This window comes from Delphinapterus leucas, chromosome 3 (assembly GCF_059928025.1).
Source record: "Delphinapterus leucas isolate spDelLeu-1000000601 "Yukka" chromosome 3, BTC_Dleu_Yukka2, whole genome shotgun sequence".
NCBI lineage: Eukaryota > Metazoa > Chordata > Mammalia > Artiodactyla > Monodontidae > Delphinapterus > Delphinapterus leucas.
In genome coordinates, this window is record NC_143131.1 from 64432935 (window position 1) to 64456670 (window position 23736).

A 23736-nucleotide genomic window follows, 5' to 3' on the forward strand; every position below is an offset into this window, starting at 1 on the left:
GGCAGTTATTCACTCCTGTAAAAAGTCTTCCAATTTAGGCCCTTGGCTGGGTCATTACTTCTCACCTGTTGATGGCTGCTACCAAGTGGTAATCCAGTCCTGAGGTACTCATCTCCAATCCCAGCCCAATGAAGTGGTGGCACCAGCAGAAAACATTGCCTTTAGTTCTGTTTTACATAAGTGGAGAGAAACAACAGACTCAGCGTCCGTGGGAAGAGGGAGGAGAACAAGATAAAGAGGTGAGAGAGAGAGAGAAAGAGATGAACAGCAAAGAGATAGAGATGGTGCTATCAAGAGGCAGCGAGAATATTATGCCACATAAACTTTTGTGCACACACATACACACCTGTGCACATGCACATAGTGATCCCAGAGAGACAGGTAGACTCACAAAGAAAGATGCACTTTAATGGAGTTTAGGGCTTGGTCCTAAAGGCCTCTAAAGTTGTTTCTTTTTTCCCCAACTGTATATATAAATGGGAATAACAACATCTAGTAATTGCAAAGTGAGCTGATACAGTTAAATCAGGAGTAAAAAGTTACCCATCCTCTCTTGGGCTACACTCTTCAGGCGTTAAAAAACATTACAAACCCTTCCAGTATTACACATACTTAGGATATGTAAGAATGTATTCAGATATCATGGTGGCCTTGAATGGATCAAAGAAGATCAAAAGAATGCTTTTAAAACCATATATGAGATATTTAAGATGTGAAGGAAAATAAAGTAAGGGAATATGAGTAATAAAGAGAAGATTCAAACTAAAATTGCACCAAAGTCTCTGTGCCTGCACACACCTCCTTTTAGGAACTCTGTCCTGCTCAATTTTGGGTGACCAGGTGACCACATTTTCTACTACATGATCCTGCCTCTCTCCACTGCCAACCACACATGATGGTGCTGAAAAGTGGCATCTGGTCTAGGGATAGCCAGTTTAGGGTCTTGTCTGTGGCCAGTAGAATGTAAACTCTGTGGCAGCAGACATTTTTATTTGTCTCTTCCACTACCTTTACCCCAGCACCTAAAAGAGTGTCTTGCATATATCAGGTGTTCCATAAATATTTAATGAATGAATGAATGAATGAATGTGGCTTGGCCCAAGGAGATGAGCTGTGTCAATTCGAGTCCTCTCTTGTGGATGTGAAATTTGAGAAAACAGAGGAAGTGTGGGGCAAAGGGTGAAAGGATGTCGGGGACTTGAACTGTAGCCAAAATTCAGAGACAAGCTATTAGGAAATTGAAAACAGATGGAGCTGGGAAAGAAGGCCTAGAGAACATACACAGAATGATGTGAAGATGTGACAAGAGAGGGAGAAACTGCTCTGTACTCACCACATTTCCCTTGAGGCCTCCCCTAGGATCCCCACGATATCCCTGCAGAGTCTTAAAAACAACCCCACCCTCACCCATTCCCTTGAGTTAGCTTGAGTAATTCTCTGTTCCTTCTAATTATAAATACCCTAACTTAAGCAAGAATGTTGTATTTGATACAGCAACGCTGTCCCAAGATAAGGTTGTTACAACATTTGATACTTACATGAGAGTGAAGGAAGAAGGCCAAACTGGTATACAGAAATGATTAAAACTTGTAAAAATAGAAAAATAAGATGTATAAAATGAAATCAGTCCAGGGCTAAGCATACTAGAAAATAGACATTCATGCAACAAAAAAAGTTAAATGTTTGCTAGGTGCAGGCCTTGTGCAACATGAAAAGACATGAACAACCCTTGTTAAGAATCCACATTCTGAAAGAGGGACAGCAATCCAGTTAAAACTCTGAAGAGGGCGTCCCTGGTGGCGCAGTGGTTGAGAGTCCGCCTGCCGATGCAGGGGACAAGGGTTCGTGCCCCGGTCCGGGAAGATCCTACATGCCGCGGAGCGGCTGGGCCCGTGAGCCATGGCCGCTGAGCCTGCGCGTCCGGAGCTTGTGCTCCGCAACGGGAGAGGCCACAGCAGTGAGAGGCCCGCGTACTGCAAAAAAAAAAACAAAACTCTGAAGATCTCAACATAGTGCAAAGGGAGCATGTGAAAGGGAGAGAGTTTGAACTAAGGTGTGAAGAGTAAGTAGAATTTTGCCAGCAATCAGTGAGAAGATTCCACAGAAAAATTGTACTAGAGTTGCTGAGTGGGAGGAGGAGGACGTTTTAGGCAGGAGAAATAAATGTGCAAATGCATGCAGACAGGAAAAAGAGACAATTATGGAATTATGAGTCTGTGAAGTACAAGAAAGGACGAGCAGAAGATGCAGGGAACAGGTAGGCAGGGCTAGATTGTGAAGGAACTGAGATTTAATTCTGCAGGGCATTAGGAGCCAGAAAGAATACCGATCACTAGAAGGGTGTGCCTATAGGCTCCAGACGCGCAGGCTCAGCGGCCATGGCTCACGGGCCCAGCTGCTCCGCGGCATGTGAGATCTTCCCAGACCGGGACACGAACCCGTGTCCCCTGCATCGGCAGGCGGACTTCAACCACTGCGCCACCAGGGAAGCCCGGTGTGCCCATATTTTCAGGTGAGAAATTTCACCCTGGTGGTGGATTGGTTTGACTGGAGCTGGGGGAGAGTCCGGGGCGGGGTTTAGGGAGAGGTGGGCCCGTGAATAGAAAGGTCCTAGTGGAATCCAGGGCGGAAGAGGTGGGAATATAGAGGAAGAGCTGGAGTTTTGAGGGTAAAATCATCAAGACTTGATAAAGACAAGATGGGTAAGTTTGTATAGACAAAAAAATAATAATAAATAAAGATATGAAAAACAGTCATTAACATTTGGAAATAATTTTGCAGTCGCTAAAGAGAATTTACACACTCTTAATTAATCATCAGAACGGCACTGGGACAGAGCTACTGCTATTATCAAAACCTCCATTTTATAGAACAGAGTAAATCTCAGAGAGCTCAAGGGGCTTGCCCAAGGTCACTTATACTTTAAGAGGCAGAGCCAGAGCTACAACTTAGCTTCCCTGATTTGAAGCTCATTTTTCCCCCCTCAGTTGGGCTGTCTCTATGAGTCAGGTGAACAGATAAGAGAGCATAGGAAAAGATTTCCCAAGGCAGCGCCACTGTTGAAAAGACAACAACAGAAAGACAAAGCTAAACTTCTGTCAAAGTATTTTTATATAATTAAACTTATTTTTCAGTTATTCATTAAACTGCTGAAAGAACAAAAAACATTCAGGACTCAGAACCTGATTCTTTTCTTTTATGTATCGATTTGGTGTTTAAATTCAAAGGTAGGAGTCTTCGTTTTTCTAGTTTTCCTCTCTTTGAAGAAAAATGACATTTTATAGTTTTGTGAGCAGGGCTGTTTTTCTTGTTGGGATTTTATACTCTATTTCAAAAATGACAGGTACATAGTGCCCTAGTAGCCAGTTTCTGATGATACTGACCTGAGTCTTTACATAACACTGCTCTATAAGGAATATGATATTCTTTACCAACATTCGACTCACTAATCTTTATGATGTCCCTGTCATTTCAACAAGCATCAGGAATTTTATTCCCTCCTTGCAAATAGAGAAACTCATTCTTAAAGTGGTTAAGCAAGTCTGTTCCCAAGAGCTTTACAAAGTAGATCAATGCCATTCTCTTTTACTTTCAATCCACTAGACAACTCAGGCTCCAGCTGAAAAAGTAGTGTTGTTGTTGGTTTTTTTCAGATGAAGATTCACACTCATTTAACCTGTATTGAATGCCTACTATGGGCAGAGTACTATGTAAATTATTTTCTTTAATCCTCAGGAACTCTCCAATCTTTTATCTACAGTACTTAAATAATGATTAATGGCATTAATTTAGTAGAAGGGAAATGTATTAATTAATTTCTTTTTACATCTTGGGCGAAGAAGGCAGAACTTTTTTTTTCTCATTTTGTATTTAAAGTTATTAAAATAAATGCAAAAATTATAAGTGTGCAGCTCAAGGACATTATTGTTAAAACCAAATATTAATTCTTGTCAATGAAAAAAACCTTTTATTTAAATGTGTGTTTTCAAAAAATTTAATAACTTCACAAAAAGCTTCCTTTCATTTTCATGCCTTTTAATTATAATGCCTAAAATACACTGTACAAGGAAGTTTTTGAGAGACAATAACCACCATTTTAAACCGGTTTCTCCAGTTGCAAGGCAAGAGGACACCACTAGGGGGCGAGCAAAACTGTCGTTTCCAAAAGAACTCAAAATCGCTGAATCGGAATTAGAGCAGGAAGTGACCCAAAGGTCATTGAATCTAAACTTCATATTTTATGGACATGAAAACGGAGAATCAGTGATATTCCCTGATTTGCTCAAAAACCACACAGCCATCTATAGATAGAAGCAGCTTAGAAGTCAAGCTTTCTTGTTGCTATCCAGCCCATATTTCTCCCCATAGCAGTCAGTTCTTCGTTCTGAATCACTTGGCAAACCTTTACCATCAATTGATAAACCCCTTCATTAAGACTTCCATACTCTTAGCTCTTGTCTCCTATCAGGAAAAACCTGGGAACTTGAGTTAAGTTTCTTGGAATTTCTTTCTGTGAGATTGGTGATATTTAGTAATGTTCTGAAGCCAGAGCTAGTAAGCAAAGCATGAGCTCTCCTATTTTGTCGCTCTTCAGCAAGGAGGTTATCATCATCATCGTCATCGTCATCAAACATATGTTCTGTGAATACTGTGGTTTGACATTGATTTCTTAATCTATTTTGATGAATACTAAAACTCTCCACTTCTAGGTTTATATTCTAAAGAAACTTGTGCACATGTATATGGGAGATGTGAATTTAAAAAACTCACAAGCAGCATTGTTCATAAAAAGACAAAAAAAAAAAAAAAAAAGGGAAACAGCCCAAACACCCATCAGTAGTAGAATTGATAACTAAATTGTGGTCCACTCATAACAAAGGAATACCAGAGTAGCAAAACTGAATGAAATACAGCTTTGTGTATCAATAGATGATAAAACTCAAAAATGTGTTGAACAGAAAAGCAAGTCATACAAGCCTATATATGTATGATTTCATTTACATCAATTGTAAAAGAAGGCAAAATTAGACAATATATTGCTTAAGGATACACGTATATGATAAAACAATTAATAGAAGCGTGGAGTGATTAACAAAGTTTCAACATATGGTTAATTATGGTGGACAGGGAAAGGAGCATCACCAGGGAGAGGTAGAAAGGAAACTTCTAAGGTACTGGTTATGTTCTATTTCTTAAGATGGATAGTAGGTACATAGCTCTTCTTTTATTATTCTTCTTTAAACAGCACATATACACATATACACTATTGTGAAGGTATGATATATTTTACACTAAGAAAGTTTAAACAGTAACAAGCTAATATTTTTTAATTAACTTGGAAATTCTATATTGCAGTTACAAAGATACACCTTAAAAACTGTTTTCTTTTTTATTTAGAATTAAAGCTTGGTTTTAGCTTAAATCTCAGAACATATTGAGGATTAAACATAGTACAAAATATTGCAATAAGGACCATGTTTTAAGAAATACACTTATACTAAGGGTGGGAAGGCTAAAAATGGCTAGGTCTGATGTTGGAAATAGCTGTATTTATACTGGGCCAACACATTTGAAAAACCAAACGTTCTCTTTTCATTGATGTTTCAGGAATTATGACATCATATCTAGTGAGTGTTACATTGAAAACCAAATCAACCTAGTAATATTTTCCTCATGTTTTAGATGTGATATTACAAAAGCTTAAGTTGTCAAAGCGAACAGCAGATATAATCTATTATTCAATTTAATACCTCCTCAGCCATTTGGGTAACAGAAATTTGTTCTTCCTGAAATTAACATGGCCTTAAAATAAACAACTCTGCATGTGTGTATCTTAGAAACTTTATAAGGAAATCATTTTCTATTACCATGTGTGTATTTATTGTTGTAGATTATTGTATTATATGAATCTAGTTATATCATTAAGCTCTGCAAAAGTAAAGACCTCTTGGCTGAAGGGTGGAGCAATTCTCTATGTCAATTGCTAGAGGAAGAGGTAAGACCTTAGACAGGAAATGGGAGCTGAGAGAGCAGGCTCTAGGTTTGGGGTTAACAGCCAGGGAGCTGGATCTCTCTTCCTCTTTCTAGACTTTAAACATTCTAGATGCCCAGTCAAGGCCTCCACACCCACATCATACATGTGTACAAAGTGGAAAAGGCACCCCCTCCCCAAGTCTTCCTCAAGGCATTCTAGTTTCAATGATTATAAAAAGTATCACAATGTACTGACTATGTAACAAGATACTTAGCTGCCATTCACCAGAAAATTATTTTGGTAAACATAGAAATCTGTGATGTCTACAATGCGAATGGTGCCTTCTAAGATGTGATATCTTTGTGCAGTGCCCAACCTGCCTAACTGTATGTTAGTTCTGTGTCTGGGATTGTACACCTATGTGGTGGGTACTCGTGTATGGTATTTACCATGATGAGGAAGATTGGAAGCTAGGAGGAATCCAAGCAAAATTTCTTTTTCTAAGGCCTCATGTGGAATGGGGAGGTAGCTGTGAGAAAGCAGAGTCCACCTTGGATATACTTTATTTTTATTTATTCTTTTTTTAAACCATCCCCTAGATTTGAGTCGATTCTTTTTTCACAACCCAGCCTGGTCTCGGTGTGTTCAAAGAGGAGCAGCTCCTTATCATCCAGGCAGGATGGTGGCAAGATGATCCACCGGGAGGGGAACTTCACGGGGGAGAGTAGGGGTCCAGCTGCTCTTTTTCACCAGGAAACTTCAGACTTGGATATTCTGGATTTTATTTCCTTACAGATGATCCCTTGAATTTTGTTGTGAGGAGCTAAGGATCTGTGAGTTTTGAAAAGGCAAATACAGGGCAGAGTTCAGATACTTCAGATTTTAATACAAATAGCTAATAATAGCTAACACTTATTAAGCACTAATTATGAGCTATGCTAAAATGTTTTACACACTTACATATTTTCATCTTTGCAACTATCGTATGAAGTGGGTTTACTAATATGGGAAATCGAGGCTTAGAGAATTTAAATAACTTTTCCCAAAAGACACAGGAAGTATCTGGTAGATAGCTGAATTGATCTAATATAGGTCTGCCGATCTGATTGTAGAACCCAATTCACCATTGTACAATCTAGAATAGTCCTTAAAGATTTAACACTTTCATAAATAGACTGAGTCTTGAGTCAGATTTATGTGAAGCCCCTCACTCCCAGAAAGGGCCCTAGCAATGTGCTCACACGGTCCCATGATTTTGTAAAACTTAAAGGCCTAATTTTTTATATTCATTTTCTTAAAGTAGCCTCCCAAATTGTGCAACTACTGAAGACCACGTGCTGCAACTACTGAAGCCCGCACACCTAGAGCCCGTGCTCCACAACAAGAGAAGCCACCGCAATGAGAGGCCCGCGCACCGCAACGAAGAGTAGCGCCTGCTCGCCGCAACTATAGAAAGCCCATGCGCAGCAACTAAGACCCAATGCAGCCAAATAAATAAATAAACAAATAAGATATTTTAAAATTTACATGAAAATTCAGAAAATGTGAATACTGACTCAGCATTTGGTGGTATTAAGAACTTTTAAAAAAATTTATTTTATTCATTTATTTTTGGCTGTGTTGGGTCTTTGTTGCTGCGCATGGGCTTTCTATAGTTGCGAAGAGTGGGGGCTACTCTTCGTTGCGGTGCGCGGGCCTCTCATTGCGGTGGCTTCTCTTGTGGAGCACGGGCTCTAGGTGCACGGGCTTCAGTAGTTGCAGTATTAGGGCTCAGTAGCTGTGGCTCGTGGGCTCTAGAGCACAGGCTCAGTAGTTGTGGTGCACGGGCTTAGTTGCTCCTTGGCGTGTGGGATCTTCCCAGACCAGGGCTCGAACCCATGTCCCCTGCATTGGCAGGCAGATTCTCGGCCACTGCATCACCAGGGAAGCCCAAGAACTTTTTTGTTAATTTTTAAGTGTAATGATTGTGATTGTGTTTTTTATAAAAAATCTGTATCTTCTTGAGATATATAATGAAATATTTACAGGTAAATGATATAATATCTGGGATTTGCTTCAAAATAGTTCTGGGGTAGACGGCCAGGGATGCTGGTGGCTGTGGGCATAGATAAGACAGAACTGACAGTTTGTTGATGATTGTGGAAACTGGGAGATGTATACATCAGTTCATTTTTATTATTCCCTCTCCTTTCATGTATGTTTTTAAACATCTATAATAAAGTTTTTATAAAATGTAAAAAATTTTCTTTATCTGCATCTATCTCTATCTCTATCGCATACTGTTTCTGTTTCTCTGGAGAACCCTGATTAATGCAATTAGAAATAAGGATCTGAGGAGGCTAATCTACAGGTTTCCTGTGGGCTGCATGTGGATTACATTAAAAAGAACTGGATTTGGGTCATCTTAAAAGAGACTCCGCCAGAGAACAAAAGTATGGACACCAAGGAGGGAAAGTGGGGGGTGGGGGGGTGGGATGAATTGGGAGACTGGGATTGACATACATACACTAATATGTATAAAATGGATAACTAATAAGAACCTGCTGTATAAAAAAATGAATAAAATAAAATTCAAAAAAAAAAGAGAGACTCCATAAAAACAGTCTTTCTAAAGGGTGGTTGTGAGCCATCTAAATCTTCAAGCTGAGATGTGGTGATTGGAGTGGGAAGTGGTGGAGAAAGCAATCGTCAGTCTGAAATCATTTTCTGTGAAAGGAAACTGGAGGTTGGAGGTCCTCAGTAGTGAGAACTCAGAAAGTCCACCGCACCAGGCAGAGAACATTGCCTTTGTCCATGAATCCACCTCCTCCATTGATCAGACCATAGAAAAGCCACAAAGAGCAGCCTAGAAAGTGTAGAAGTCAGTGGGTCTAGGAAGAAAGAATACCCCTCCCCCCTTCACCCTGCCCCCGTTCCACACAAACCCACCCTGACCTTTCCCATTTGGGGCTTGCAAGCTTGATTCAGGCCTAAGGATGGAGGGAATGGGGGATGGGGGCATAAATAGAAACTTTGAACCAAATGAGGCCATAACATTTTAATATTAGATGATACTGAGCTTTTTAATACACGAACATGACCAGAAAAACTAGGATCTCTGCCTCAGATTTCATCCAAGGTTGGAGAAGAATAATTTGACAGAGAAGGTTTGAAAGAGCAGTGGAGAAAAAGAGCAAAGTGGCTTTCTTTAGTCCCTGATGCAGCCCAGCTCATTCACTTACGCAGTTACGTGCACATAGCTAAAAAAGAAATTTGGGGCATGCCAATTTATAAAACTCCCTTATGAGTACCATTACTATTTTACTTCTAAAAGTACAGTGAAAAGCTGAGTTCCCTTCAGATTTAAGCCTCAGGGGATTCTCTCTCTCTTTCATTCTTCAAATGAATGTACAGTAGGCCAGTAAACTCATTTCCTGAATCAACTGGATAATTCAAAGTTTCTCATCTCCAAAGTATAACCTTAACATCGTTTAAGCAGATTGAATATTGTAGCTTTTATGTATTGCTGTAATAATATATGTATCAAAATGACACCAAAACTTAACGAGTCAACAAGGTATGTTATTAATTCAGGGTGGTAAGAGTCTGTTGAAGAGGAGGGGGTGGTACCTGGCCGGAATCTAATTGCTTTTTATTAAGGAAAGACACCTCCACATGAGATGCAAATCATGAAAGTGGTAGGGCAATAGTCTTCAAACACTGCCCTCTTTTCCAGGAAACAATATCTTCGCCCTTAAGTCTTCATAACAATCTCTCAGTGTTTAGCAACTCACTGCTTTTTGCCAGTCAGCGAAGTTCTCTGCTAAAATATTGTCAGATCATCAACCCACAAGCTATAAACCACCTACCCACTAGCTCCATTCTTCAACGCTAATTTTCTTTTAATGACTGTTTGTTTGCCCGGGAGGTGGGGGAAGAGGGAGCTGTTTTGATGATTTATAGCACCTGCTTGCTCACTAAAATTTGGTTTGTTTAAATATGGAGTCTGATATTTAGAGAGCACTTGAAAAGTTTTGCAAGTAAATGAATACCTTTTTCTTGAAATCGAGCCAAAGGAATGATCCCCTTGGTTTCTTCTCGTTTGCCTAAAAGTGGAGAATCAGAAAGCATCAAAATGGAGGGCAGCCTCGACTTACACACTAGAATGGAGTATAAAACCTCCTGCATTATTAACAATCTAGTTTTGGTTTTCCAAAGCAGCCTCTGCTCTCTCAGGACCTGATGAATGGGTGGAATTTGAGGACCACCAGACTCACCTTGAATTTTCCACATGATGCTATTTTCAGTTTTCCACATCCTGTCTGTCCTTTATAGAAAATTTTTCTTCTGCTTCCATTCTTACTTTTCAAGCTTCAGGGAAACTTCCCTCTACAACTTCTACATATTGATAAAATGCTAACATCTCCTGATTACAGGTTCTTTTTTTTCAAAATGGAAACATGAGAACCTTCGTATTACCAGTAATGATTGAGAACCTCATCAAGAGCTCAGTGGGCAACTGTCCCTTGCATATTGGAAGCTGAAAGCCTGGCTAGAGTATATAACTTTATCTCTTTGGGTCACATATTGTACTGAAACATCATTATACTTTGTTGCAATTCTAGCTCAGGAATTAAAGGAAGCCTTTCTTTCTGTTTACTTTCACTTCAGCTTAGACAAGCCTTCAGTAAACTTTTTGCCCTAGAAGGCAACAATGAAGCTGTTGATGGGCTTAAGAGGTAGGCAGAGAGAAAAACGGAAAACAAAAAACAAAAAAACCCAGAAAGTAATGGGATTAAGAGAGAGCAAGGGAAAGAGAGGCAAGCCCAGAGGAAGAGAAGAGAGAGGGAAGGAAGAGGGAGAGAGATGGGAGAGGAGTTTATGAGGAAGACTGGCACATCAAGAGTATCACACATGAGATGTGTGACCACAGATGGCCCATGACCTAATATTAACTAATAAGAAGCATATGTATTGTACAAGTCTTTTGTACTTTCTTATAATGTAGAAATCACCAGCACATTTTATTTTCCTTGGTGTATTTGACATTTTTGAACTCAGTCATTTTATTTTTGAAAGAAGAGGTGACACCTACTCTAGGTTTTTGAAGAAAATTATATTAGATGGGATAAAGTAAATATAGCATTTAGCCAAATGCCTGGCATATCATTAAGTGCTCAATGAAATGTTAGATTCCCTTCCCTTTAAACAGTAGGTAAAACTTCTCATGAAAGAGAAAGAGCATGAGGAAAAAAACAACAACGAAGATGAAATCTATCAATAATTACATAGCTGCCTTTCTCTATGGATTCTGAACTCTTCCTCCAGGACTTCTTTTACCAGGGCTGTCAGCTTATAATAGAATTAGCTGATTTGCGTTTTTCTTCTTCTGCTTCCTCTATTAGAAGAAGTGGTGCTTGTTTTGCTTTGGGGGGGAGGGGAGAGTTGTTTTCACAGAAACTTTTAATGCATGTTAAGAAGAGTGGACTTTATTCCACAGACGGAGGAGCCAATGGCATTTTTCAAGCTGGGGAGGAGTGTGACAGGCTTTTCATTTCGAAATATCCGTCAGGTATAGGAGTGGAGAGTAGAAGACTGAGGCTGTAGGCTAGAAATCATTGATTTCGTCAACAAATATGCCCTGAGTGCCTATTCTATGTCAGGTGGTAGCGGGACAAGGTCCCTGACCTCTTGGAGCATGACCTATATGTATATAAAAGAATAAAAAGACTGGAACGATACACCATATAATCTTAGAATTGTTGGAGATTAGAATCTGGAGAATAGGAAAAGGATTGGGTCTGGGTATGGGAACAAAGACGATTTTATTTCTAATGTTTTTTTTTTTGAAAATGTTTTGAGGAAAATATGATAAGGTAATAATTCCCAGTTTGGGGCAGTGAGTATACCACTGTTCGTATGTTTTTGTTGTACTCAATGTGGTTTTAAAGATATATTTATACACATTTTGATATTCTTCCCCTTAAGAGATGAAGCTTACTTTCCCTCCCCTTGAGTTTGGGTTGGACTTGGTGACTTGCTTCCAGCAAATAGATATGGCAGAAGTGATGGAATGTCACCTCCAAGATTAGGAGAGTGGCTGGGACAGAAGACTTCAGCTTCTGTCTTGGGTTCTCTGTCTCTGTCTGTCTCTGTCTCTGTCTCTCTCAGATTTCTCACTCTAAGGAACCAGCTACCAAGTTGTATGAACAGCCTGATGAAGAGGCCCGTGTGGGGAGAAACTGAAATCTCCTACCAACAGCCATGAGTATACTTGGAAGCAGATTGTCAGCCCCTTCACGTGACTGCAGCCCTCGCCAATGACATGACTATGAGCTCATGGGAGACCCTGACCCAGAATCACACAGCTAAGCAGAAATTAGGTGAGGTAATAAATGTTCATTGTTTAAGCTGCAAAATCTTGGGGTAATTTGTAATGTAGCAGTAGAAAACTAATATAAGTTATTCATTTTTAATTTTTTCTCGAAAAAGGAAAAAGGACCTCCAAATAAATTTATGTCAATAAAGCTTTGAAACAAAACAAAGTGGAAAGAAACTCCTAGAATAGAAGTTTCTTTCAAATATCAACACAAAGCAAAGAATTCAAGGGTTTGAGGAGATCAGAGAATCACAGGATGAAAGGGTCAGGGCATGAACTCTGGAGCCTGACAACCTAGACCCAAAGCCCTGCCTCTGTCCCTCACTAGCTGTGTAACCTTAGGCAAGTCACCTAACCTCTCTGTCCCTCAGTTTCCACATCTGTAAAATGGAAATGATAATAGTAGTACCTGCCTCATAGGTTTGCTGTGAAGATTAAATGAATCAACATATATAAAGCAATTAGAACAGTGCTGGTTCTAATACAGTAAACACTTTATACATGTAACTATTATAATTTTTACTATTGTTTCAGTAAAAGGGAACTTAAAGGTGATCTAATTCAACCCCTTCATTTTGCAAGTGAGGAAAATGTAGGTTCTTACTCACAGACAACTTAATGGTAAAACCAGAACTGAAGCTCAGGTTTTTGATAACAAAATTAGTGGCACAAGTACTTTTTAGCCAGTAAAGGTATTTTATAATGGAATTTTTTGATTACAAAGACTTCTCTGCCTATGACCTTGTAGCAGCAGTCCCCAACCCCCTGTTAGGAACCAGACCGCACAGCAGAAGGTGAGTGGCAGGCCAGCGAGCAAAGCTTCATTTACTGCTCCCCATGGCTTCCCATCACTCGCATTACTGCCTGAACCATTCCCTCCCCACCCCGTGGAAAAACTGTCTTCCATGAAACCGGTCCCTCGTGCCAAAAAGGCTGGCGACTGCTGCCTTATAGGATTCTAGTGAAGACATTTTCTTTGTATTTCTGTTTTTGGAGTTTACTATGGGTCACTTTCATGCTTTTCTAAGGATGATCAAAACTGAGATCTGAATTCATCTTTTCAAAGAACAAGACCTATTTCCACAGGATGCAATGATTTGTCTACTTGATTTCAATAATACTCTTCTACTTGGTTCCCTATACTATATTCAAAAGAGGAACATTTCAGCCGACCACTAGAAACTGGCAAGTCATCTAATGAGATTCAGCAGATTACAAAAAGGCTGAAGAAATACTCCTAATCTAATATTAGTCAACCATGATGCTTTAGTTTGGTCATTTGATTTTCACAACAATCCTATGAAACATACTGAGGTTTTTCCTTCTCTTAAAGATCAAATAAAAGAATCTCAGGGAGTTGAAATGACTCGCTCAGAGTAACACAGATTAGAAGTGGCAGAGTCAAGCCTAGAATTTAGACTCTCTTAACTAAATGTCCTTTTCAAAACATCACTATAAGTTTCCCCTGTAATTCCACATCTGGGTCTATAGCCTACAAAAATACCACAAAAGTGTGCAAGAATATATGTACAAGGGTGTTCATTGTAGCATTATTCATAATAGTGAGGGCTTGGAGACTACCTAAATATTCAGTTATAGATGGTTATTTAAAAAATTAATATATCCATCCTATGAAAGGGACACCATGGAAGCAGCCATCCAAAACAATGAGGTACACACTACACAGTGACATGAAGAACAGACCAAAATACTGTTTAATTTAAAAAAGCAAGTTGCAGAACAATATATGATTCCATTTTTATGTAAGGAAAAACCTTACAAATTAATATGTCTGTGCATGTAAAAAGGTCTGGGAACACACGTAAAAAACTTAACAGTGATAAACAGAGATAGTTGAGAATGCAGGAGAAAAAAGTACATGAACTCCAACTTACACTGTTTACATTTTTTATAATGGTTATATGTTATTTGATACTTAAATGTTTTAGGTTGAATTATTAACAATTTTTTAAAAAGTAATTCAGCCTCTCAAATATTTATTGAATTCTTCTTATGTGCATGTTCAGCACTCTGCCGGGGTTAAAGAACTCACAAGGAAGTTGTCTTGGGGAAGTTAGCATCTGGTTGGAGAGAAAAGCAGAACTTAGAAAATGATATAAGACATTTTATACTTAACTGTGGGGGAAATGACCAATTAGTGTTAGGAAGAGTCACACAGATTTCATTCTCTGTTGAAAGTTTTATACAAGGGAAGTTGTCTCAGGCTCCAAATTTCCCTTCATCCTACTGCAACTCTGAGTATCACTAAAAATCATAAATTTCTCATTATTACTTGGGCTCATTAAACTGGAATAATCTGTCCTTTCTTTATTCATCTATCATGTGTAGTTCTCAAAGACAGAATTTGATTGGCTTGTCTGCTGTCACTTTGTATCCACAGATATTGGGCCACTAGACAGAAATTGGGTGAAGCCACTTCAGAGGAACCTGGTATATTTAATTCCTAGCCCACAGAGATCATTTCTGGCTCATATACCCGTTCTTCATCCAAGCCAAGCCAAATCATTATGGCTTGGGTATCTGGGTTAGTTTTACTGACAAAGAATGCTTTTTGAGCCACAGAACTTATATTTAAAAGAACCGATTGGTGCTGCTTTTCTTCGTGGCAAATATTATGGACTCTTCCTCCAGTCTGTTTAGTACAATAGGTAAAGGAGAGAATAACAGAGGTAAAGGAGAGAATAACAGAGGTAAAGGAAGAACATCTTTGAGTATAGCCAGGTTGAGAAGCAGTTAGAGAGAAGTTTGCATCTATTAGCTAGCTTTCTGGGGCAGGGCTGCTCTGTACAGTTGAACAGGTTGTACCTGCATAAGAGCATCTGCTGAGGGAGTGAGGGGGCTGAAATTCAGGCTGAGCTCTGCTCACCAAACATCGCGCAGTGCTGGCTGTGGGTAAACCTGGCATGTGATTGGGTGCCGTGGGAGGGATATGCCTTTTTTTCAACTAGCATAAAAGCACCCTGTGGACTAGCAGTGGCCCTATTCTTGTGATAATACCGGCTTGTAAACTTGTAAACTGAAGGATCAGAATTGAGGGCCTTTATGGAAGATAGGGAGGGAAGGGATTTCAGAGGAAAACTCAAGTAAATGTTTCCAACTTGAGCCTGGTACAGAGTAGGTATTTAATAAATATTTATTAAATGAATGAATGGTGCTGGGGATAGAGTAGTGAGAAAAATAGACAAAATCTTTGAGCTTATGCAATAAATTAAAGATACAGAGCAATATGTACTACATGATACCATTTATATAAAGGGCATAATAAAATAAAATTGAAACGTGAAAACTCTGTTACTCAGAAGTTCTACTCCTAGGTATAGCCTAGAGAAATTTGTACACCAGAAGACTTGTATAAGACAATTAATAGCACATGTTTTTAATAGTAAAAACAGAAAATACAAATGAAACAAAACCCCCTAAACTGGAAATAACCCAAGTGTCCGTTAACAGGAGAATGGATACAGTGTAGTATATTTGTACAATGAAATTCCACACAATGGTGAAAATTAATTATCTATAGCCACACACTGATTCGTGAATGATAGATACCATGCTTGGAGCTATGGCAGCCATCTTGACATCACTGAACCAATGCTAACAGCTGCCTATCAAACAAACTCCAATTAGCTTAGGTCATTGATAGCCAGGTTTTCTTGTTAGTTGTAGATGTAAACATTCCTAGTACATAATAGTTAACTGAGAGGAAGTTTCAAGAGTTATTAAGGATGATAAGTCAGGGGAACTTTTCAGTTTCTATCGTTGAAAATTTTTACTTTAAGAACATATTTATGGGGCTTCCCTGGTGGCGCAGTGGTTAAGAATCTGACTGCCAATGCAAGGGACACGGGTTCGAGCCCAGGTCTGGGAAGATCCCACATACTGTGGAACAAATAAGCCTATGTGCCACAACTACTGAGCCTGCTCTCTAGAGCCTGCGAGCCACAACTACTGAGCCCACATGCGACAACTATTGAAGCCCATGTGCCTAGAGCCCCTACTCTGCAACAAGAGAAGCCAATGCAATGAGAAGCCTGCACACCACAACGAAGAGTAGCCCCTGCTCGCCGCAACTAGAGAAAGCCTGTGTGCAGCAACAAAGACCAAATGCAGCCAAAAATAAATAAACAAAATAGATAAATTTATTTTAAAAAGAACATATTTATGTATTATTTGGATAATTTAAATTTTTAGAAATTTAAGTGCAAGTCTACTTACAATAGCTAAGACTTAGAACCAACCTAAATGTCCATTGACAGAGGGATGGATAAAGAAGACATGGTACATACACACAATGGAATACTACTCAGCCATAAAAAAGAATGAAATCATGCCATTTGCAGCAACATGGATGGACCTAGACATTATCATATTAAATGAAGTAAACCAGACAGAGAAGGAAAAAAATCATATGATATTGCTTATATGTGGAATCTAAAAAAGAAAAAATGATACAAATGAACTTAAATACAAAAAAGAAATAGATCTACAGACAGAGAAAACAAACTTATGGTTACCTAAGGTGAAAGTGGGGGAGGGATAAATTAAGAGTTTGGGATTAACATATACACACTACTACATATAAAATAGATACACAACAAGAACCTACTGGGCTTCCCTGGTGGCGCAGTGGTTAAGAATCCACCTGCTAATGCAGGGGACAGGGGTTCGAGCCCTGGTCCAGGAAGATCCCACATACCACGGAGCAACTAAGCCCGTGTGCCACAGCTACTGAGCCCGCATGCCACAACTACTGAAGCCCGTGTGCCTAGAGCCTGTGATCTGGAACAAGAGAAGACACTGCAATGAGAAGCCTGCGCACCGCAACAAAGAGTAGCCCCTGCTGCCCACAACTAGAGAAAGCCCATGCACAGCAATGAAGACCCAATGCAGTCAAAAAAAAAAAAAAAGAACCTACTGTATAGCACAGCAAACTATACTCGGTATTTTGTAATAACCTATAAGGGAGAAGAATCTGGAAAATATATATATGTGTGTATATATATGTGTATATATACATATATATGTATATATACATATATAAGTATATATACACCACTGAATCACTTTGCTGTACACCTGAAACTAACACAACATTGTAAATCAACTATACTTCAATTAAAAATAATTTTAAGTGCAAGAAAGCCAAGAAATAGAGTGATATACAATAGATCACATGGGTCAGCTTCTCAATCTTTCTTAACCAAACTTTTACAATATTTACTTCCCTCAGGTTTCCCCCAAACCATCCACCCTTTCTTTTTTTTTTTTTTTTTTTTTTGCGGTACGCGGGCCTCTCACTGTTGTGGCCTCTCCCGTTGCAGGAGCACAGGCTCCAGACGCGCAGGCTCAGCGGCCATGGCTCACGGGCCCAGCCGCTCCGCGGCATGTGGGATCTTCCTGAACCAGGGCACGAACCCGTGTTCCCTGCAGCGGCAGGCGGACTCTCAACCACTGCGCCACCAGGGAAGCCCCATCCACCCTTTCTTTACTTAGGATAAAGGTCCAGCTCCTTAATGTGACCCATGATGCTCTGCTTTCTCTGATTCGCAGCTCTATCTCACAAACCATTCTCTCTCTTGCTAACAAAGCTTCAGTTACAGTGGCCTTATTTTAGTTCCACAAATGTTCCAGCTTCCCAGCTTTGTGGCCTTCAACATGCTATTTTCATTTCCTGAAATGCTCTCTGGACATGACTTGCATCTCCAGCTACCACTCCATTTTTTCTTCATCTTCCCTGCCCTCTCCCCCGAATCTTTTGCTTTCTCACACAGGTGAGCAGAAGGTCTTTAGTAAAATAATATACCCATGTTGTACTATAAGAGGAGAGCAATATTTGCAGGAAAAAAAGTCTTGTTTTTAAAATGTATTTGTGGTTTATTTTGTAGGTGCTACACTCTAAAGACCCTAAAAGGCCTTAGTCAATTAAAATAAAGGTTTGAGGGGTCTCACAATTGCCCTCCTAGAACTGTACTAGAGACAGGAATTTCCATGGACTTGACCACAGAGAGCATTGACTGATGGAGAGGATCCTGGGGATAGGGCAGAGGGAAAAAAAGGGAAGACGAGATGAGATGAGAGCAAAAAGGGACCCTGGCACACATCTGATGCTGTCTCTGCATGGAGATAATTTAATGGAAAAAATAAAAAATGTTTCACTCCATCCTCACACCATGACACTGTGCTCATGACTGGTTAGTTGGAGGATTGTTGTTTCTGGGGGTAGACTATATATGATTACTCTTCCAGGCATTCTGAGAGCAAAAGCAGGGTCACGGGGTCAGACTTTTTTGACAGCCTGAAGAAGTGAGGGAAAGAAGCAATGATTGGAACCCGGAGACAGAGAAGGCTGTGTGAAAAAAGCTACTGGAAATCTTCAGTTATGAACATGGCCAGCCTACAATGACACGACAGGAAGAAGCCTGCAGAATAAAAACCCAACCTGTCTTTTCTCCCTCCCTCTGATCTCCTGAGGCTCTGGGTTGATCCAACTCAACAGGAAGCTTGGTGGGCAAGGAAACCCAGTGGTATAGTCCGTATAGGTCAGTCTTTCAGGCAGAAAGCAGGGTGGGATGGGTAGGCTAGATATGCAGGCCAAATGGAAAATATCCAGCACAGTGCTGGTAGATATGTCCATCCTCTCTTTGTAGGGAAGCAATACAGGAAGTCGAATTATAAACACAAAGAGTATGAAATCACAGCAAGGAAAATTAGTTGGCTAATATCATTGTCTGATGGCCTAATAAATACATTCTTGAGATTAGTGATCTTGCTGGGAGTTTGAGTTGATATGTCAAGAGCATTACTGCTGTGTAAATACAGTCATGCAATAATCTCCTTTCTATAATTTCTTCCCTCTTCATCCTTGGGGTACGTATCTTGGCACCTTCAGAAATCTTCAAATTACAAATTTCTCAATAGCATATCCTTTTTTTTTAAGATAAACCTTCTAGTTAGGAACAACTTCTTAGTTTTTGGCCATGTCGCGGCATGCAGGATCTTAGTTCCCTGACCAGAAATTGAACCCGTGCCCGCTGCAGTGGAAGTGCAGAGTACTAACCACTGAACTGCCAGGGAAGTCCCAGGAACACTTTTTAATTAAGCTGTTTCTCTTTTTCTACAGTTCCAAACCAGCACTAAAAGTTGGCTTTTTTGTGGAGGTCATTTCCACAAAGAAAAAATAATTTTAAAAAATTAGTTTACATGTCCCCATGAATATAAAGGTAAGAAGAGAACAATAAAGTTAATTTTTTAGGTGTATTCCAAGCCATCCTAGGTAGACTCATTCAGTAACCAGAAATTCTGTGAAACTAGAATTTATGTATATAGAATTCAAGTTCTTGCCACAGAAGAATCACAAACCATTACAAGACCAAAGGTCTACTGAACAATTGATTATATTCGTAATATTTCAATCCAATCAGACCTCCCTGAGGTTATGTTCGGATTACTTTGGCTGGATTTTGGATGTTTGTAAAACTTAAATCTACATTAATCGAATATCTCTTACGCTGTATAATTTCTGACTTAAGAATTTTATTTTGTCATTACATATAAAAAATACATAAAGTATTATTATTAATTAATAACAATACATGAACACCCAGGTACCCACTACCTAGTTTAAGAAATAGAATATTACCACTCTATGTCCTGTGTTCTGTCCTTCAACTATTTCATCCCTCTTCTTTCCTCCCTTTCCCCATGGATATCTGGTACCCTCAATTTTGTATTTATCATTCCCTTGCTTTTCTTTATAGTTTTACCACATATGAATGTATCACTAAATAACAAATTGTTTAGTTTTGCGTGTTTTTGAACTTTGTATAAATGGAATCATATAGTTCTTTTCCCTTGCAACTTGCTCTTTTTATTTTTCTTCAGCATTCAGGTTTGTGAAGTTCATCCATGTTGACATATGTAGCTGCAATTTATTTTCACTGCTGTATTCACTTCATGAATAAACTACAACTTATTCACTCAGTTTCTTGTCAACAGATATTTGAGTTACCAGTTTTGTTTTTTTTTTCTATTTGAAACAATGCTGGTATTAACATAATTGTACATGTCTCCTGGGTAAGAATTTCTTTAGACTATATACTTAGGAGAGGAATTGCTGGATTTCAAAATATATACTTATTCAAAGTTATTTGAAATGCCAGTGTTTTCCAAAGTGGTTTTAAACAAAGTGGTTTTAAATACCAGAAGTATTTAAGATTTCTCATTGTTTGACATCCTTATCAACACTTGGTATTGGCATATTTCAAAAATTTTGCCAGGGAAGTCATTCTACAGATGGCTGAACATATCTCTGTATTTTTATCTTCATATTTTTCATTTTTGAGTTAAATTTAACCTCAGTTGGAAGGTATCTTTTCCTTCCTTTCATCACTTATATTTCTAATCTATCTTTTTAAATACATCTACTTTCTAGATGCTACATAAAGAGCTGGATGATATTCAGATTGATTTAATGAATAATATCGATTATTTATCAGAGTGGTACCATCTGGGTAGTGTGTTGGTACAATTTGGTGTGTTCAGCATCCTTTTTATCCCCTTTCCCTCACTTCCACCTACGCATCCCTCAAAAACATCAAGTCGTGGTCTGCGGGAATCAAGCTCCCCTGATTTTGATACTGCAATACCTAAAAGAAGCTGTCTTCTAAAGTTCGTAAGTATAATTTTAATGTCAAGACACATAGCTCTGTTATGTGTTTGGAATTTGGAGCTACCTGCTGAATTCAGTGACTGCTAAAACTAAAATCTAAAATTTCAATTCATTAGATTATTTTTTATAGACCTACTTTATTTTATTAATGCTGAAGTTCAGCTTAGAGTTCTTTCCTTACGGTAGCAACCAGGTGTTCAAGTTGCAGGGTGACTCAGAAAGTACTTCTTACCCGGCAACCCTATGCATATTCTCAGTTTCACCTAAAAACAAAGGGTCTGGTAACTTTGTTTTGGGGCAGGTGGTGGTGAGAGGGAAGGAGTCCTGGCCATTAGTAGTAGTTAAGCCTACCATGATGATACTCAGGAAAAGATGAAATGGACAAGTATCTGAGTTGAAATTTAAAAATTCTTAATAATTACTAAGAATCTAATCCTCACAACCAAGACGCAGATGCTCTTATAATATCCCCAGGCAGATAAGGAAACTGAGATGTGGAGATGTTTAAAGTTACTTGGCCAAAGATCTCACGTGACTTGAAAGATGTAGCTAATATGGAGGCAAAAAACATAGGCAAATAGACTTTTTGTTTTTGAAAGATGCCAAGACTTTTAAGTTATTTTTCTTTTCTTATTTTATTTTAATCACATTTCTATTTTCTGTAAACCAGAAGCCCCACTCCAAAGCTTTATTCTTAGATTTCTGGCAGCTTGGACATCTACCCAGATGACTGGGATTTCAGTCATTTTTCTTTTCAAAGTACTTACTTGTAGGTGGCAGTGTTACTTGCAAACCCTACTTTGATTTTTTTTCCCAAGGAAGATTAGAAAAAGCCATCTGGTTAACATTTCCCTGAAAAATTCTTCTCTGACTGGAGCTCCTTAAGAAGAAATTGCAAGAGAAGAGAGTGTGGTATAAAGCTAGGTGGAATGCAAATAGAAAAATTTAGAAACTGAAGTATTACATTCTGATACTTAGGAGAATTACCTTTTTGGACAGTAAGCTCACTTTTCTTCCAGCCCTTGTCTTTACTTTTCCTTTTGAGGAAAGATTCTTTGGAATTAAATCCTGTTTCTCAATAACACTTTTCTAGCTCTTGTTGTGGTTTAATCTTGTTCACATACTGCATGTTTGGTCTTGAAGTTTGGCTCCTTCCCTAATTAGCTGTTTGTTCTATTCAGCTCTTCATTACTACTACCCTCCACCTCCCAAATAGTGACATTCTTATTGTAACTATTTATCCAGAAGATAATGGGTGCTCAATAAATATTTGTTGATTGACTGAATGACTGATTAAATGAATGAACAAATGAGTTAGTGAGTGAAACCTTCCCAGGAAGGAAAGAAACAAGATCAAGAGAGTAAACGTGAAACAAATCCTTAGTGATGAACTATGTAAAGAAGTGTTTGTGATACTGATTTTATTCCTTTACATGTCCCTAGAATTTGTTAACCTTTACATAACGTTGAAAAATCTATATATCCATATAATTTCAGGACTCGGGGTTAGAAAAATCAGATGCCATTTAAAAAATGACTGTTGAATCAATGAAAAAAAATAAGGGTTTGGGGGTTCTAATTAGCTCATTTAATTGCAGTTATTCTAACAAGTTGTTTGGAACCTACCACTAAGATCGATATTTTAGATCCTCATTGCCTAGTAAATTATTCTTCCATTCACAGAATTTCTTTTACTTTGAATCTCTTAGAATATTATTTTAGGTTGTTCAGTTCTTGAGTTTCCAAAGTAATAAAAGTTAAAGACTGTGATATTAATCTGGGCCATATTGAATCACATCTGTTAAACAAACATTCATGATAATGAAAATTGAGATTTTGGTTGGCATTTAATTCTTATTTTTGTCTTCATAAAATTAACCTTTTAAAAGCCAGCTTTCAGGTCACAGATTTTAGTTATATTGTATCCCATCAATTTTAATTTTTTACTTCCTTCTTGATACATTTCTGTATTTTCTAAAAATTTCCCAATAAGGCTTTATTACTTTTATAATCATAGAAAGCAATAAATTTCATTAACTCCTCTCCCCACTAAATCAGGCTTTTAACACTCTGAGCAAATTGCTACTCAAATTTATATTTTACTATATTAATTTCGGAAGGCATGAGAACCCATGGCAGTAATTTCAACTTGAAATTTCCAAGGGCTCGATCCAGGTGAATGAGTAGCGAACTACATTCACAGTGTATTCATGTAGAATTTGCAACTGCCTTCTTTGATAGTTCTGTCTATTCTCGGACAATGTCTAAGTTGAAATTATATGCTGATATACTTTAAATGATTTAGTACATATTAATTTATTTCCTTTTCTATCTTTAATACATCCATTGTTTTCTTACATATAAAATGAGGAGCAGGGATAATTGCTAAACTTCATTTTAGTTCTAATACCCTATAATCATTTGCTGAGATTGTTCTACAATAAATTCATTAGAGATAGAATGATGGAATAGTGTATTTTGAATTCCCAAGAATACTGTTAAATTCAACAGTCAGTATTCGTTCTCAGGTTGCACCCAAAATAATGCACTTTGAAAGTGTCCCCATGACATGTAGAGGATCACACTGGATAGTGAGAAGTTGATAAGTTTGAAGAGTTTTAAAACTATGACAATCATCTAACTCTATCCTGTACCTCTGGTTTCAGTCACTCCTTCCTAATTAGAAAGACATCTGTGTATCTCCAAGTAGCATTA

At 38.4% G+C, this 23736-nt stretch overlaps 1 long non-coding RNA gene across 1 annotated transcript; it reads right to left on the bottom strand.

The window, feature by feature from the left end:
* Positions 1-2352: 2352 nt before the first annotated feature.
* On the bottom strand, positions 2353-11394 carry LOC111162964 (uncharacterized). The gene is made up of 3 exons (XR_002641649.2): positions 10231-11394; positions 10006-10059; positions 2353-6805 (listed from the first exon to the last, which is right to left on the bottom strand). It is a non-coding gene; the product is annotated as an uncharacterized LOC111162964 (long non-coding RNA).
* Between the last annotated feature and the right edge of the window lie 12342 nt (positions 11395-23736).